The following is an 11,698-nucleotide window of genomic DNA, read 5'->3' on the forward strand; positions in this document are numbered from 1 at the left end:
CAAGCTGGTGAGGTGCAGTTTGGGGCGTTACAGAAAGTGGTATCAGAGCAGTGCTTCCAAAGTTTTCGATTTTTGTTGATTTAAACCCTGATACCACAAATGTCTTAGTCGGCTCGAACATTTAAATTTCAGTTCAAGTTGTTTAGTTTGAAAGGTGGTGTTATAAAGTGTTGTTCAATGGTTTTGACCAATTTTCGAAATGAAGGGTGACAAGATTTACCAACTAAACCCAGTTTGAAAATTTTGCTTCGGAAAAGTGTTTCGAAAAGGTGTTTCGAGGTTGTTTCGAAAAGTGTTTCGGAAAATGATTTGGCAAAGAAATTATTTTGTGTTGTGACTTTATAGTCAGTTGTGATTTAAAATCATTGGTGTGATCTTAGTCGAGCCGACACAAAAATGCATTTTTGTCGAAAAAGACAAATTTTCAGCATAGTTTTGAGCATTGGAATTGCTCGGTAAAAGAAAATTTCGTGGAGTTGAAAAACGGTTTCGAGGTTCGTCTAAAGTTTTGGTCCTTGAGTTTTCTGGTGATTCGAAAACTGTTCAGCAATCAATGATTTATTTGATAAGTCTCGGAATTGCTATTGGTTTGTTATACCCCTCGAAATTCGAATCCACTTTGTTGACATGTTTTTCCTTTCGATAGATTTCCAGTTTTAGATAATTCTTGGAAATCGTAATTCTTTCTTCGGAAATTGAACCGTTCCCGAATTAACTATGATGGGCTTGTGCTCCTGACCTGTTATGATCGAATGATAAATTTGTTGTTGGATTCATTTCTCCAATGAGCATTTCCATATGTCAAGTATCCAGTAAATCCTGTTTTTGGAATATTGTTGGTTGGACTCGATGCTTGCACTTTATCTCGAATTTCTTATCGAGTCTGTCGTATTCGATTACTTGTTTTGGACTCGGTTGTTGTGGTTTCTTTCATATATTTTATCGAGTCCAGTTGTTGCTTATTTGCGTATCAGTTTCTTGAGTTAAGCGAACTCTATGCCACCCAAATGCTCCTCCACAGTGCACAGACCACGGCAAAAGTGTGGCCCAGTATGAGGAAAAAGGGTAAAGAAAAAGGTACATGAACGACAAACTTCAACTCCTTGGAAGGTTGATATTGATTTGTGAATGTTTGTTGGTAAATTGTGAAATCATTTTGGTTGTCCGAGTAGTAGTGTTAATTTCGGAAGTGAAATCACTATATTGTGGGACCACTTCGAGGTCCAAATTTCGTATAGGTTAATACGTGATGTTGAACTGATATTCGTCATTTCAGACGAGAGGTGTTGTCCAAGTAAGAAATCCCAGTGAAGTGTGAATTATCACTCTGGTAAAATTGTGTTGAGCTTGACTCGTTGACACTTCCCACGATTGAGACGTGCGGGTCGTGGAAACATGAATTTTAGCTCTTCCATTCCCAGAGCTGCGAAAGGCCGTCATCGCTAGAACGTAACGACTCAAAGATAAAGCGGGGAAAGTTCATTGTGTTGAGTATACTCGCCGACTTGAAGCTAACTATGTGAATCCTAGGATTGTGAAATCCGAATTCACTGAGGCAGGCGTGAAATGCTACGGGAACGACTTCCTTCTTGGAATCTCAGCATAAGCGGGCGAGTGGGTCATCGACATTGTCGCTTTGGGGGTAGCCGAAGAAGTTAGGAATTTGTAGGCCTAATTGTGGTTTTTCTAGACTATTCTTGACAGCGTTTGGGCCTCTTCGTGACGCTTGAACAAGTTAAGGCGTGTTGAGCATGGGTCGGAAGCATAACTCGATAAATGTAAGAGAATCTTCACTCTGCGAGCTCTAAGGCGGCCTTGCGGATTATGCATTTTCGACTCACTTTTATGTAGAGTGGAAACTTCGTGTCACTTGTGCGGGTAGCCTATTCAAGCTTCTGGATGCCGAACTCGCTTACGTACAGATAAACAAGGCTACTTTGTCTCGTAAACTGAGACGGTTCGACATACATTAGGCATCGACTATTTTAGTAGGTGTTAGCGTGTTTCGATTCCTGCATAAGCGAGTTCGTGGAAATTTTACCGATCGTCAAAGTCGTCAACGACATATTCGAAGGTGAAGCATCTCTCAAGGGAGTGCCGACAAATCTTCGCAATTCTAGCCTCATCAACTAATTCGTGATTTCGGAAGGAATCCTACGAGGACTGCAAAGCAATCTTCCTTGCTAATAGTTTGTGTTAATTTTTATTTGCTTATACTTGAATAAAGTTGGTTTTTGTCTTCCTTATCCAAATACCAATTTTTCGGACCATCTTGGAAATGATTTCGAGCAAAGAGACTTCAAAGATTTGTTTTCAACTATTAACGAATTCTTTTCAACAAACTTCACCTAAAGGTGGGAAATCTTGAATTCCTAAAGTTGGCTACAAAGTTGAGTTTACTGATTTGAAGGTTTGCTGTTTCTACAAGTGCAGCCATTTTGGAAGCAGTTTTATTTGACCTTCAAAGCTCTGAAAATTTTAAAATTTTAACACAATCGTGTTTCGTATCTTGGTAAAGGATCTGGAAAATTTCCTTTCATTTCGATGGAAAATTAAGCCGTGGTGATTTTTCCAAATTCGTTGCTTGGCTTGAGAAAGAGAAAAACCGAAAATTGTTTTGTGAGTTATTGCACAAAATATCACCTCATTTCTCTTCTCTATTTGTAAAGATTTCTGATTTGGTGTTAAAAATCATTTGGGATTTGTCATCAGTTCATCTCCCTTTCCCTTTGAAATTGATGGTATCAAGTTTGACTTTATTTCTCAACTGCCCTGCTGTAAAATTTAGTTCAACATAAACTATGGCAGGGAGAATGTTCTCTACACCATGATCTTTATGGCAACCAAAAAGTCGAGAAAGGGAGACGCGGCCGATTGGGCTACTTGGCTTGGCAAGGTGTTGAATGGATGCAACTCGAAAGTGAGTAGTGATGTTAAGCGTGTCATGAATAAAAGCGTTGTTCATGGTTGTTTAACCATTTATTCGTCAAATTAGGGTGAAGCTTTAGGATCACTATTACAAGCACAAGCTTGCGAACTTCGACTTGTAGAGAAGTGACTTCAAGCAGTGATCCTCGAATTTCGTTGAGTCTCATCGGAAACGCTAGTTGAGATTCATTGTTAAGGTTATTCAACGATACCAAGTGAAGCGTTTACATGGACTACGGGCACGTGTGTTGCGGTAAGGGCAACATCAATTGCGACTACCAATTGTGGGCGTATCGTCAACATGGTTGGAAGGACTAGCTTGTCTTTGAGTTCGTGGATAAACACGTTAGTCTAAATTGCAGTTACAAGCGTATACGTAACGAACTCGAGTCGTAATGCGAGCTAACTAGGAAAGTTTCGTCACGTGAAATATCGTCGAACAAGTCTCGAGAAGCGATTGTTAAGCTTCGTCGCTCCTTCCTTGAAAAGTGTGGCTAGGAAGGTCGAATGTTCAGCCAGCTTCTTGTGTACTAGTCCTTTGGGGGAACAGAAATATCTTCCATATCTTCCACGATTCTTTGCGAATCGTTTGTTGGTGACGATTGAAGTACTCACGTAGAACAATGTGTTTCTTCAGTCTAATTTGAAATGGCCTTGTGGTAAATGTTGGTTGGAATGACTACTTCGACGTTGAGTTCGTGGGTTAAATAGTTTAGCCTAACCGGGCTGGTACAAGTAAGTGTGTGTCGAACACAAGTTGTCCTACGATCTGTAGAATAGATCGACATCATGTTCGAATTTCTTGGAGCATGTCACATGGTTGTGAAATTTCGTAATGTCTTTCTTGGAAGACGTAACGAAAGCGAAAAATTTGACCAATTCTCTGAGAGATTATCCTGTTAAGGAAACTAACATACCCTTCACAAAGACTTGTAGGTCACGTATCATTGACGAATGAAAATTCTCATGTATGATGAGCGCGGTTAGTTGCTGATGTTCTTTACAATTTATGAGTTGGTAACTATGGCGACTTGGTTGACTTCTTTGTCAAGATGGCGATGTGGAGATGTTTACTTAGGATTTACAAGGAGAGTTTGATCTCTTCAGATTATATAGTGTACTTAAAGTTTAAACTCCTGAAAATGTCTTCACTTTCATGAAGGGGAGTTTGGTGTAGACGTGAGTCGTCTACGGGCATTGCCACTAATGACAGTACTATAAAATGGCTATTTTTGAGCCTCACTGTTGAGTGAGAAAGTAAATTCTCGGAGCAAAGTGTGTCCTATTGGAAGTATATGAGGAACACTTGTGGAACAAAAAGGTTAGCTCCAGAATTGAGATGTATGACGTAAAGAAACTATATGGGTACTGGAGTCCAACATAAAGAAAGAAGTGCATGTTGTCGACCGTTTGACCAATCATGAAATTTCGAGGACGAAATTTATTTAAGGGGGGTGGAACTGTGAGCCCCGGAAAAATTCAAAGGTTTAGTGAGATCGTTTAAGGAATTAAATTTTCGATCTCGGTGGTTATTTAAATACTCGGGAATATTCATCTGCATTTTTCACAAGGTGGAATATGTTATTTTTTGACTCGATAATAAAATACACGACACGACGAGTTCGTGGGAATTTTCGGAGAATTTTTCGGATACCCGAGCTAATTTTTACGAATTTTGGAAGTTTTGGGATTATAAACAATTATTTAAGGAAAATGGAAATTATCTGGTTCAATCTGATCCATTCATTTACCCACCGCTTAATCTGGACCATCCAAGATTTTTTAAGGGGACTATATATAGACCTTCCATCAGACCAACGCATCAGATGGTTCCAGAAGCATCAAGCTCCCTCTGACCCGCGACGCGACCCGACGACCCGAGAAAAAGACCCGGTAGGAACTCCTCCGTCCGACCATATCTCGCGGCGGACCACCGGCGTTCGCTTCGTCTCGACGACGCCGACGTGCCTCTGGCCACGGATCATCCATGCACGGACTGTGGAGAGAGATTCGAAGCTTGAAAGGTTTGAACTTTCCGGCGATGCTTCTGCAATTTCCGGCGACCTTCGGGGTTGTGTGAGGTAGGAAAACTAACCCTCTCCTTACGCTCTACGTGCTGGTATAAGTGGTTCTCGAATTCGATTAAGTTTTGATGAATTTGTGTTTTGGGTGATTTCGGGTATCGACGGACCGCCGTCCATGGCGGCGATTCCAGGCTTCTAATTTCGTTTCTGGCGTCTTGGAAAACCAGTTGAGGTGCGGGGAAGCTTGGTTCCTTGAATTGGCGTTCGGGGATGCTTTGGTCCTTGCTGCACTTCGGACTAGGATGCGCTCTGCCCTCTGTTCGAAATTCACCAAGCACAGTGGCTGCAAGTTTGCTTGCTCACGATATCTGTTAGCTCAGATTAAGCTACTCTGATTGTCAAAGGTAAAATTCGAGTTCTTGGGGTGAAACTGAGCTTTTGGTGATTTATTGCCGAATGGTTGGATGGGAGTTGAATTGGATGTTTGATTTAGAATTGGTTTATACTTATGTGTTGGCTGGGAATGGAATGATGTTGTGATTGTGATTTTGGACCAAGTACATGCTGTGATGTTTGCTGGGATTGAACTATAGATTTAATCCTTGCTTGTGTTAGTTTTGAATGGTGAAGTTGTTCTTGTTACTACTTAATTGTGGAAAGAAATTGGGTCGGGAAGACACCACATGTAACAATAAAAAGAGATGGGTATTATTAACGAAATGCTCAACCCGGGATTTGAAGAAAATGGTATAAGTACTGTTTCCGGTAAGAATCCGGAGTTAATGGGTGCCCTTAGCAGTTTTGGGCACACTTAATGAAAAATGGAAGGAAGTCAAAATGGTTAATTTTGTGATTGGTCAATTTGGTCAAACTTTGGTCAACCCTGGTCAAACAAAGAAAGTGGGTTGGACGATTAGATAATCGTCGATATATTAATTAAGTGTTTAACGGACCATTAACGATTATTATGTCGGAATCTAGGACTCCAGTTACCCGAGGAACGGAAGGTTCGTGAATTTCGGACGACTTCGGAATCCAGGTAGGGGATTCGGGGCCTTTCTCGGTTAGTAGTTTTCCCGTTTTATATAAAGTGAAGCATGATGCATGTTAAATTATATGGTATGGTTATGTTTAAATGCAATGCATACTAACCATTCCGTGAGAGATATCGTTGATGGCTTGAGAGCGAAGGGTGGCTCTGACTTCCTTGGGTTCGATCCCCAAAACCTCCGGAGGGTTAGCTACACCGGTCGGACGGTGCGCGATCGTAATGACGACCCGATTCCGTGTGTGTAGCTAGGTAGCGGACGCTCTCGCTACGCTTACCTGGTTATGAATTGATTTGAGGTAAGGTCGTGTAGTTGGTCTATGGGACCGGCCATCAGGTATTGTTTTGGGCCCGTATTTACTTGAAGTTCATGCATCGTATTTTATATCGGAAAATCATTTAAGTCATCGTTCTTAAAGAAAATGCATTTACATATGTTTTTATACTGGCGCCACAAAAGTTTATTTAAAGGTTTTCAAATCTAGCCGGGGTGAAGCCCCTGTTGAGCAGCGAGGACGAAAGCTCACCCCTACAACAGTGTGGATGCAGGTACTGTGCACTGGTGACGGGATTGACGGACGGAGCGGGTGTGCGGAGTCAACTTCGGTAAACGGTTGTAATGGGAACAGGTTTCGAAGTTTAATTCCATTTCTTGATTGTTTAGTGTTATCTCAGAAGTAGTTGATTGATCATTTATTATAAATTCGATTCTCGGATATGTCGATTATTTCTTGACTCCTTGTTGACTCAAGCTCTAGACGAACAAATATTTGAAATAAAAGTTTTCAAGTTTTCACCTCAATATTATTTTAGACGTTTTCGCTGTGCGGTTTACGAAAAAATTATTTATTAAAATGCCTTGCGGGGTTCTGGAATGTAAATCGAACCTTCGGTTTATGTTTCGGGGTCTCGCGGCACTGTGACGTGCTCAAGCTGGTGAGGTGCAGTTTGGGGCGTTACAGAAAGTGGTATCAGAGCAGTGCTTCCAAAGTTTTCGATTTTTGTTGATTTAAACCCTGATACCACAAATGTCTTAGTCGGCTCGAACATTTAAATTTCAGTTCAAGTTGTTTAGTTTGAAAGGTGGTGTTATAAAGTGTTGTTCAATGGTTTTGACCAATTTTCGAAATGAAGGGTGACAAGATTTACCAACTAAACCCAGTTTGAAAATTTTGCTTCGGAAAAGTGTTTCGAAAAGGTGTTTCGAGGTTGTTTCGAAAAGTGTTTCGGAAAATGATTTGGCAAAGAAATTATTTTGTGTTGTGACTTTATAGTCAGTTGTGATTTAAAATCATTGGTGTGATCTTAGTCGAGCCGACACAAAAATGCATTTTTGTCGAAAAAGACAAATTTTCAGCATAGTTTTGAGCATTGGAATTGCTCGGTAAAAGAAAATTTCGTGGAGTTGAAAAACGGTTTCGAGGTTCGTCTAAAGTTTTGGTCCTTGAGTTTTCTGGTGATTCGAAAACTGTTCAGCAATCAATGATTTATTTGATAAGTCTCGGAATTGCTATTGGTTTGTTATACCCCTCGAAATTCGAATCCACTTTGTTGACATGTTTTTCCTTTCGATAGATTTCCAGTTTTAGATAATTCTTGGAAATCGTAATTCTTTCTTCGGAAATTGAACCGTTCCCGAATTAACTATGATGGGCTTGTGCTCCTGACCTGTTATGATCGAATGATAAATTTGTTGTTGGATTCATTTCTCCAATGAGCATTTCCATATGTCAAGTATCCAGTAAATCCTGTTTTTGGAATATTGTTGGTTGGACTCGATGCTTGCACTTTATCTCGAATTTCTTATCGAGTCTGTCGTATTCGATTACTTGTTTTGGACTCGGTTGTTGTGGTTTCTTTCATATATTTTATCGAGTCCAGTTGTTGCTTATTTGCGTATCAGTTTCTTGAGTTAAGCGAACTCTATGCCACCCAAATGCTCCTCCACAGTGCACAGACCACGGCAAAAGTGTGGCCCAGTATGAGGAAAAAGGGTAAAGAAAAAGGTACATGAACGACAAACTTCAACTCCTTGGAAGGTTGATATTGATTTGTGAATGTTTGTTGGTAAATTGTGAAATCATTTTGGTTGTCCGAGTAGTAGTGTTAATTTCGGAAGTGAAATCACTATATTGTGGGACCACTTCGAGGTCCAAATTTCGTATAGGTTAATACGTGATGTTGAACTGATATTCGTCATTTCAGACGAGAGGTGTTGTCCAAGTAAGAAATCCCAGTGAAGTGTGAATTATCACTCTGGTAAAATTGTGTTGAGCTTGACTCGTTGACACTTCCCACGATTGAGACGTGCGGGTCGTGGAAACATGAATTTTAGCTCTTCCATTCCCAGAGCTGCGAAAGGCCGTCATCGCTAGAACGTAACGACTCAAAGATAAAGCGGGGAAAGTTCATTGTGTTGAGTATACTCGCCGACTTGAAGCTAACTATGTGAATCCTAGGATTGTGAAATCCGAATTCACTGAGGCAGGCGTGAAATGCTACGGGAACGACTTCCTTCTTGGAATCTCAGCATAAGCGGGCGAGTGGGTCATCGACATTGTCGCTTTGGGGGTAGCCGAAGAAGTTAGGAATTTGTAGGCCTAATTGTGGTTTTTCTAGACTATTCTTGACAGCGTTTGGGCCTCTTCGTGACGCTTGAACAAGTTAAGGCGTGTTGAGCATGGGTCGGAAGCATAACTCGATAAATGTAAGAGAATCTTCACTCTGCGAGCTCTAAGGCGGCCTTGCGGATTATGCATTTTCGACTCACTTTTATGTAGAGTGGAAACTTCGTGTCACTTGTGCGGGTAGCCTATTCAAGCTTCTGGATGCCGAACTCGCTTACGTACAGATAAACAAGGCTACTTTGTCTCGTAAACTGAGACGGTTCGACATACATTAGGCATCGACTATTTTAGTAGGTGTTAGCGTGTTTCGATTCCTGCATAAGCGAGTTCGTGGAAATTTTACCGATCGTCAAAGTCGTCAACGACATATTCGAAGGTGAAGCATCTCTCAAGGGAGTGCCGACAAATCTTCGCAATTCTAGCCTCATCAACTAATTCGTGATTTCGGAAGGAATCCTACGAGGACTGCAAAGCAATCTTCCTTGCTAATAGTTTGTGTTAATTTTTATTTGCTTATACTTGAATAAAGTTGGTTTTTGTCTTCCTTATCCAAATACCAATTTTTCGGACCATCTTGGAAATGATTTCGAGCAAAGAGACTTCAAAGATTTGTTTTCAACTATTAACGAATTCTTTTCAACAAACTTCACCTAAAGGTGGGAAATCTTGAATTCCTAAAGTTGGCTACAAAGTTGAGTTTACTGATTTGAAGGTTTGCTGTTTCTACAAGTGCAGCCATTTTGGAAGCAGTTTTATTTGACCTTCAAAGCTCTGAAAATTTTAAAATTTTAACACAATCGTGTTTCGTATCTTGGTAAAGGATCTGGAAAATTTCCTTTCATTTCGATGGAAAATTAAGCCGTGGTGATTTTTCCAAATTCGTTGCTTGGCTTGAGAAAGAGAAAAACCGAAAATTGTTTTGTGAGTTATTGCACAAAATATCACCTCATTTCTCTTCTCTATTTGTAAAGATTTCTGATTTGGTGTTAAAAATCATTTGGGATTTGTCATCAGTTCATCTCCCTTTCCCTTTGAAATTGATGGTATCAAGTTTGACTTTATTTCTCAACTGCCCTGCTGTAAAATTTAGTTCAACATAAACTATGGCAGGGAGAATGTTCTCTACACCATGATCTTTATGGCAACCAAAAAGTCGAGAAAGGGAGACGCGGCCGATTGGGCTACTTGGCTTGGCAAGGTGTTGAATGGATGCAACTCGAAAGTGAGTAGTGATGTTAAGCGTGTCATGAATAAAAGCGTTGTTCATGGTTGTTTAACCATTTATTCGTCAAATTAGGGTGAAGCTTTAGGATCACTATTACAAGCACAAGCTTGCGAACTTCGACTTGTAGAGAAGTGACTTCAAGCAGTGATCCTCGAATTTCGTTGAGTCTCATCGGAAACGCTAGTTGAGATTCATTGTTAAGGTTATTCAACGATACCAAGTGAAGCGTTTACATGGACTACGGGCACGTGTGTTGCGGTAAGGGCAACATCAATTGCGACTACCAATTGTGGGCGTATCGTCAACATGGTTGGAAGGACTAGCTTGTCTTTGAGTTCGTGGATAAACACGTTAGTCTAAATTGCAGTTACAAGCGTATACGTAACGAACTCGAGTCGTAATGCGAGCTAACTAGGAAAGTTTCGTCACGTGAAATATCGTCGAACAAGTCTCGAGAAGCGATTGTTAAGCTTCGTCGCTCCTTCCTTGAAAAGTGTGGCTAGGAAGGTCGAATGTTCAGCCAGCTTCTTGTGTACTAGTCCTTTGGGGGAACAGAAATATCTTCCATATCTTCCACGATTCTTTGCGAATCGTTTGTTGGTGACGATTGAAGTACTCACGTAGAACAATGTGTTTCTTCAGTCTAATTTGAAATGGCCTTGTGGTAAATGTTGGTTGGAATGACTACTTCGACGTTGAGTTCGTGGGTTAAATAGTTTAGCCTAACCGGGCTGGTACAAGTAAGTGTGTGTCGAACACAAGTTGTCCTACGATCTGTAGAATAGATCGACATCATGTTCGAATTTCTTGGAGCATGTCACATGGTTGTGAAATTTCGTAATGTCTTTCTTGGAAGACGTAACGAAAGCGAAAAATTTGACCAATTCTCTGAGAGATTATCCTGTTAAGGAAACTAACATACCCTTCACAAAGACTTGTAGGTCACGTATCATTGACGAATGAAAATTCTCATGTATGATGAGCGCGGTTAGTTGCTGATGTTCTTTACAATTTATGAGTTGGTAACTATGGCGACTTGGTTGACTTCTTTGTCAAGATGGCGATGTGGAGATGTTTACTTAGGATTTACAAGGAGAGTTTGATCTCTTCAGATTATATAGTGTACTTAAAGTTTAAACTCCTGAAAATGTCTTCACTTTCATGAAGGGGAGTTTGGTGTAGACGTGAGTCGTCTACGGGCATTGCCACTAATGACAGTACTATAAAATGGCTATTTTTGAGCCTCACTGTTGAGTGAGAAAGTAAATTCTCGGAGCAAAGTGTGTCCTATTGGAAGTATATGAGGAACACTTGTGGAACAAAAAGGTTAGCTCCAGAATTGAGATGTATGACGTAAAGAAACTATATGGGTACTGGAGTCCAACATAAAGAAAGAAGTGCATGTTGTCGACCGTTTGACCAATCATGAAATTTCGAGGACGAAATTTATTTAAGGGGGGTGGAACTGTGAGCCCCGGAAAAATTCAAAGGTTTAGTGAGATCGTTTAAGGAATTAAATTTTCGATCTCGGTGGTTATTTAAATACTCGGGAATATTCATCTGCATTTTTCACAAGGTGGAATATGTTATTTTTTGACTCGATAATAAAATACACGACACGACGAGTTCGTGGGAATTTTCGGAGAATTTTTCGGATACCCGAGCTAATTTTTACGAATTTTGGAAGTTTTGGGATTATAAACAATTATTTAAGGAAAATGGAAATTATCTGGTTCAATCTGATCCATTCATTTACCCACCGCTTAATCTGGACCATCCAAGATTTTTTAAGGGGACTATATATAGACCTTCCATCAGACCAACGCATCAGATGGTTCCAGAAGCA

At 40.4% G+C, this 11,698-nt stretch overlaps 1 long non-coding RNA gene across 1 annotated transcript; it reads left to right on the forward strand.

Moving 5' to 3' along the window:
• Positions 1–4,769: 4,769 nt before the first annotated feature.
• On the forward strand, positions 4,770–6,381 carry LOC133711078 (uncharacterized). Its single transcript, XR_009847059.1, has 2 exons — positions 4,770–5,356; positions 5,934–6,381. It is a non-coding gene; the product is annotated as an uncharacterized LOC133711078 (long non-coding RNA).
• Positions 6,382–11,698: the final 5,317 nt, after the last annotated feature.

This window comes from Rosa rugosa, chromosome 5 (assembly GCF_958449725.1).
Source record: "Rosa rugosa chromosome 5, drRosRugo1.1, whole genome shotgun sequence".
Classification (NCBI taxonomy): domain Eukaryota; kingdom Viridiplantae; phylum Streptophyta; class Magnoliopsida; order Rosales; family Rosaceae; genus Rosa; species Rosa rugosa.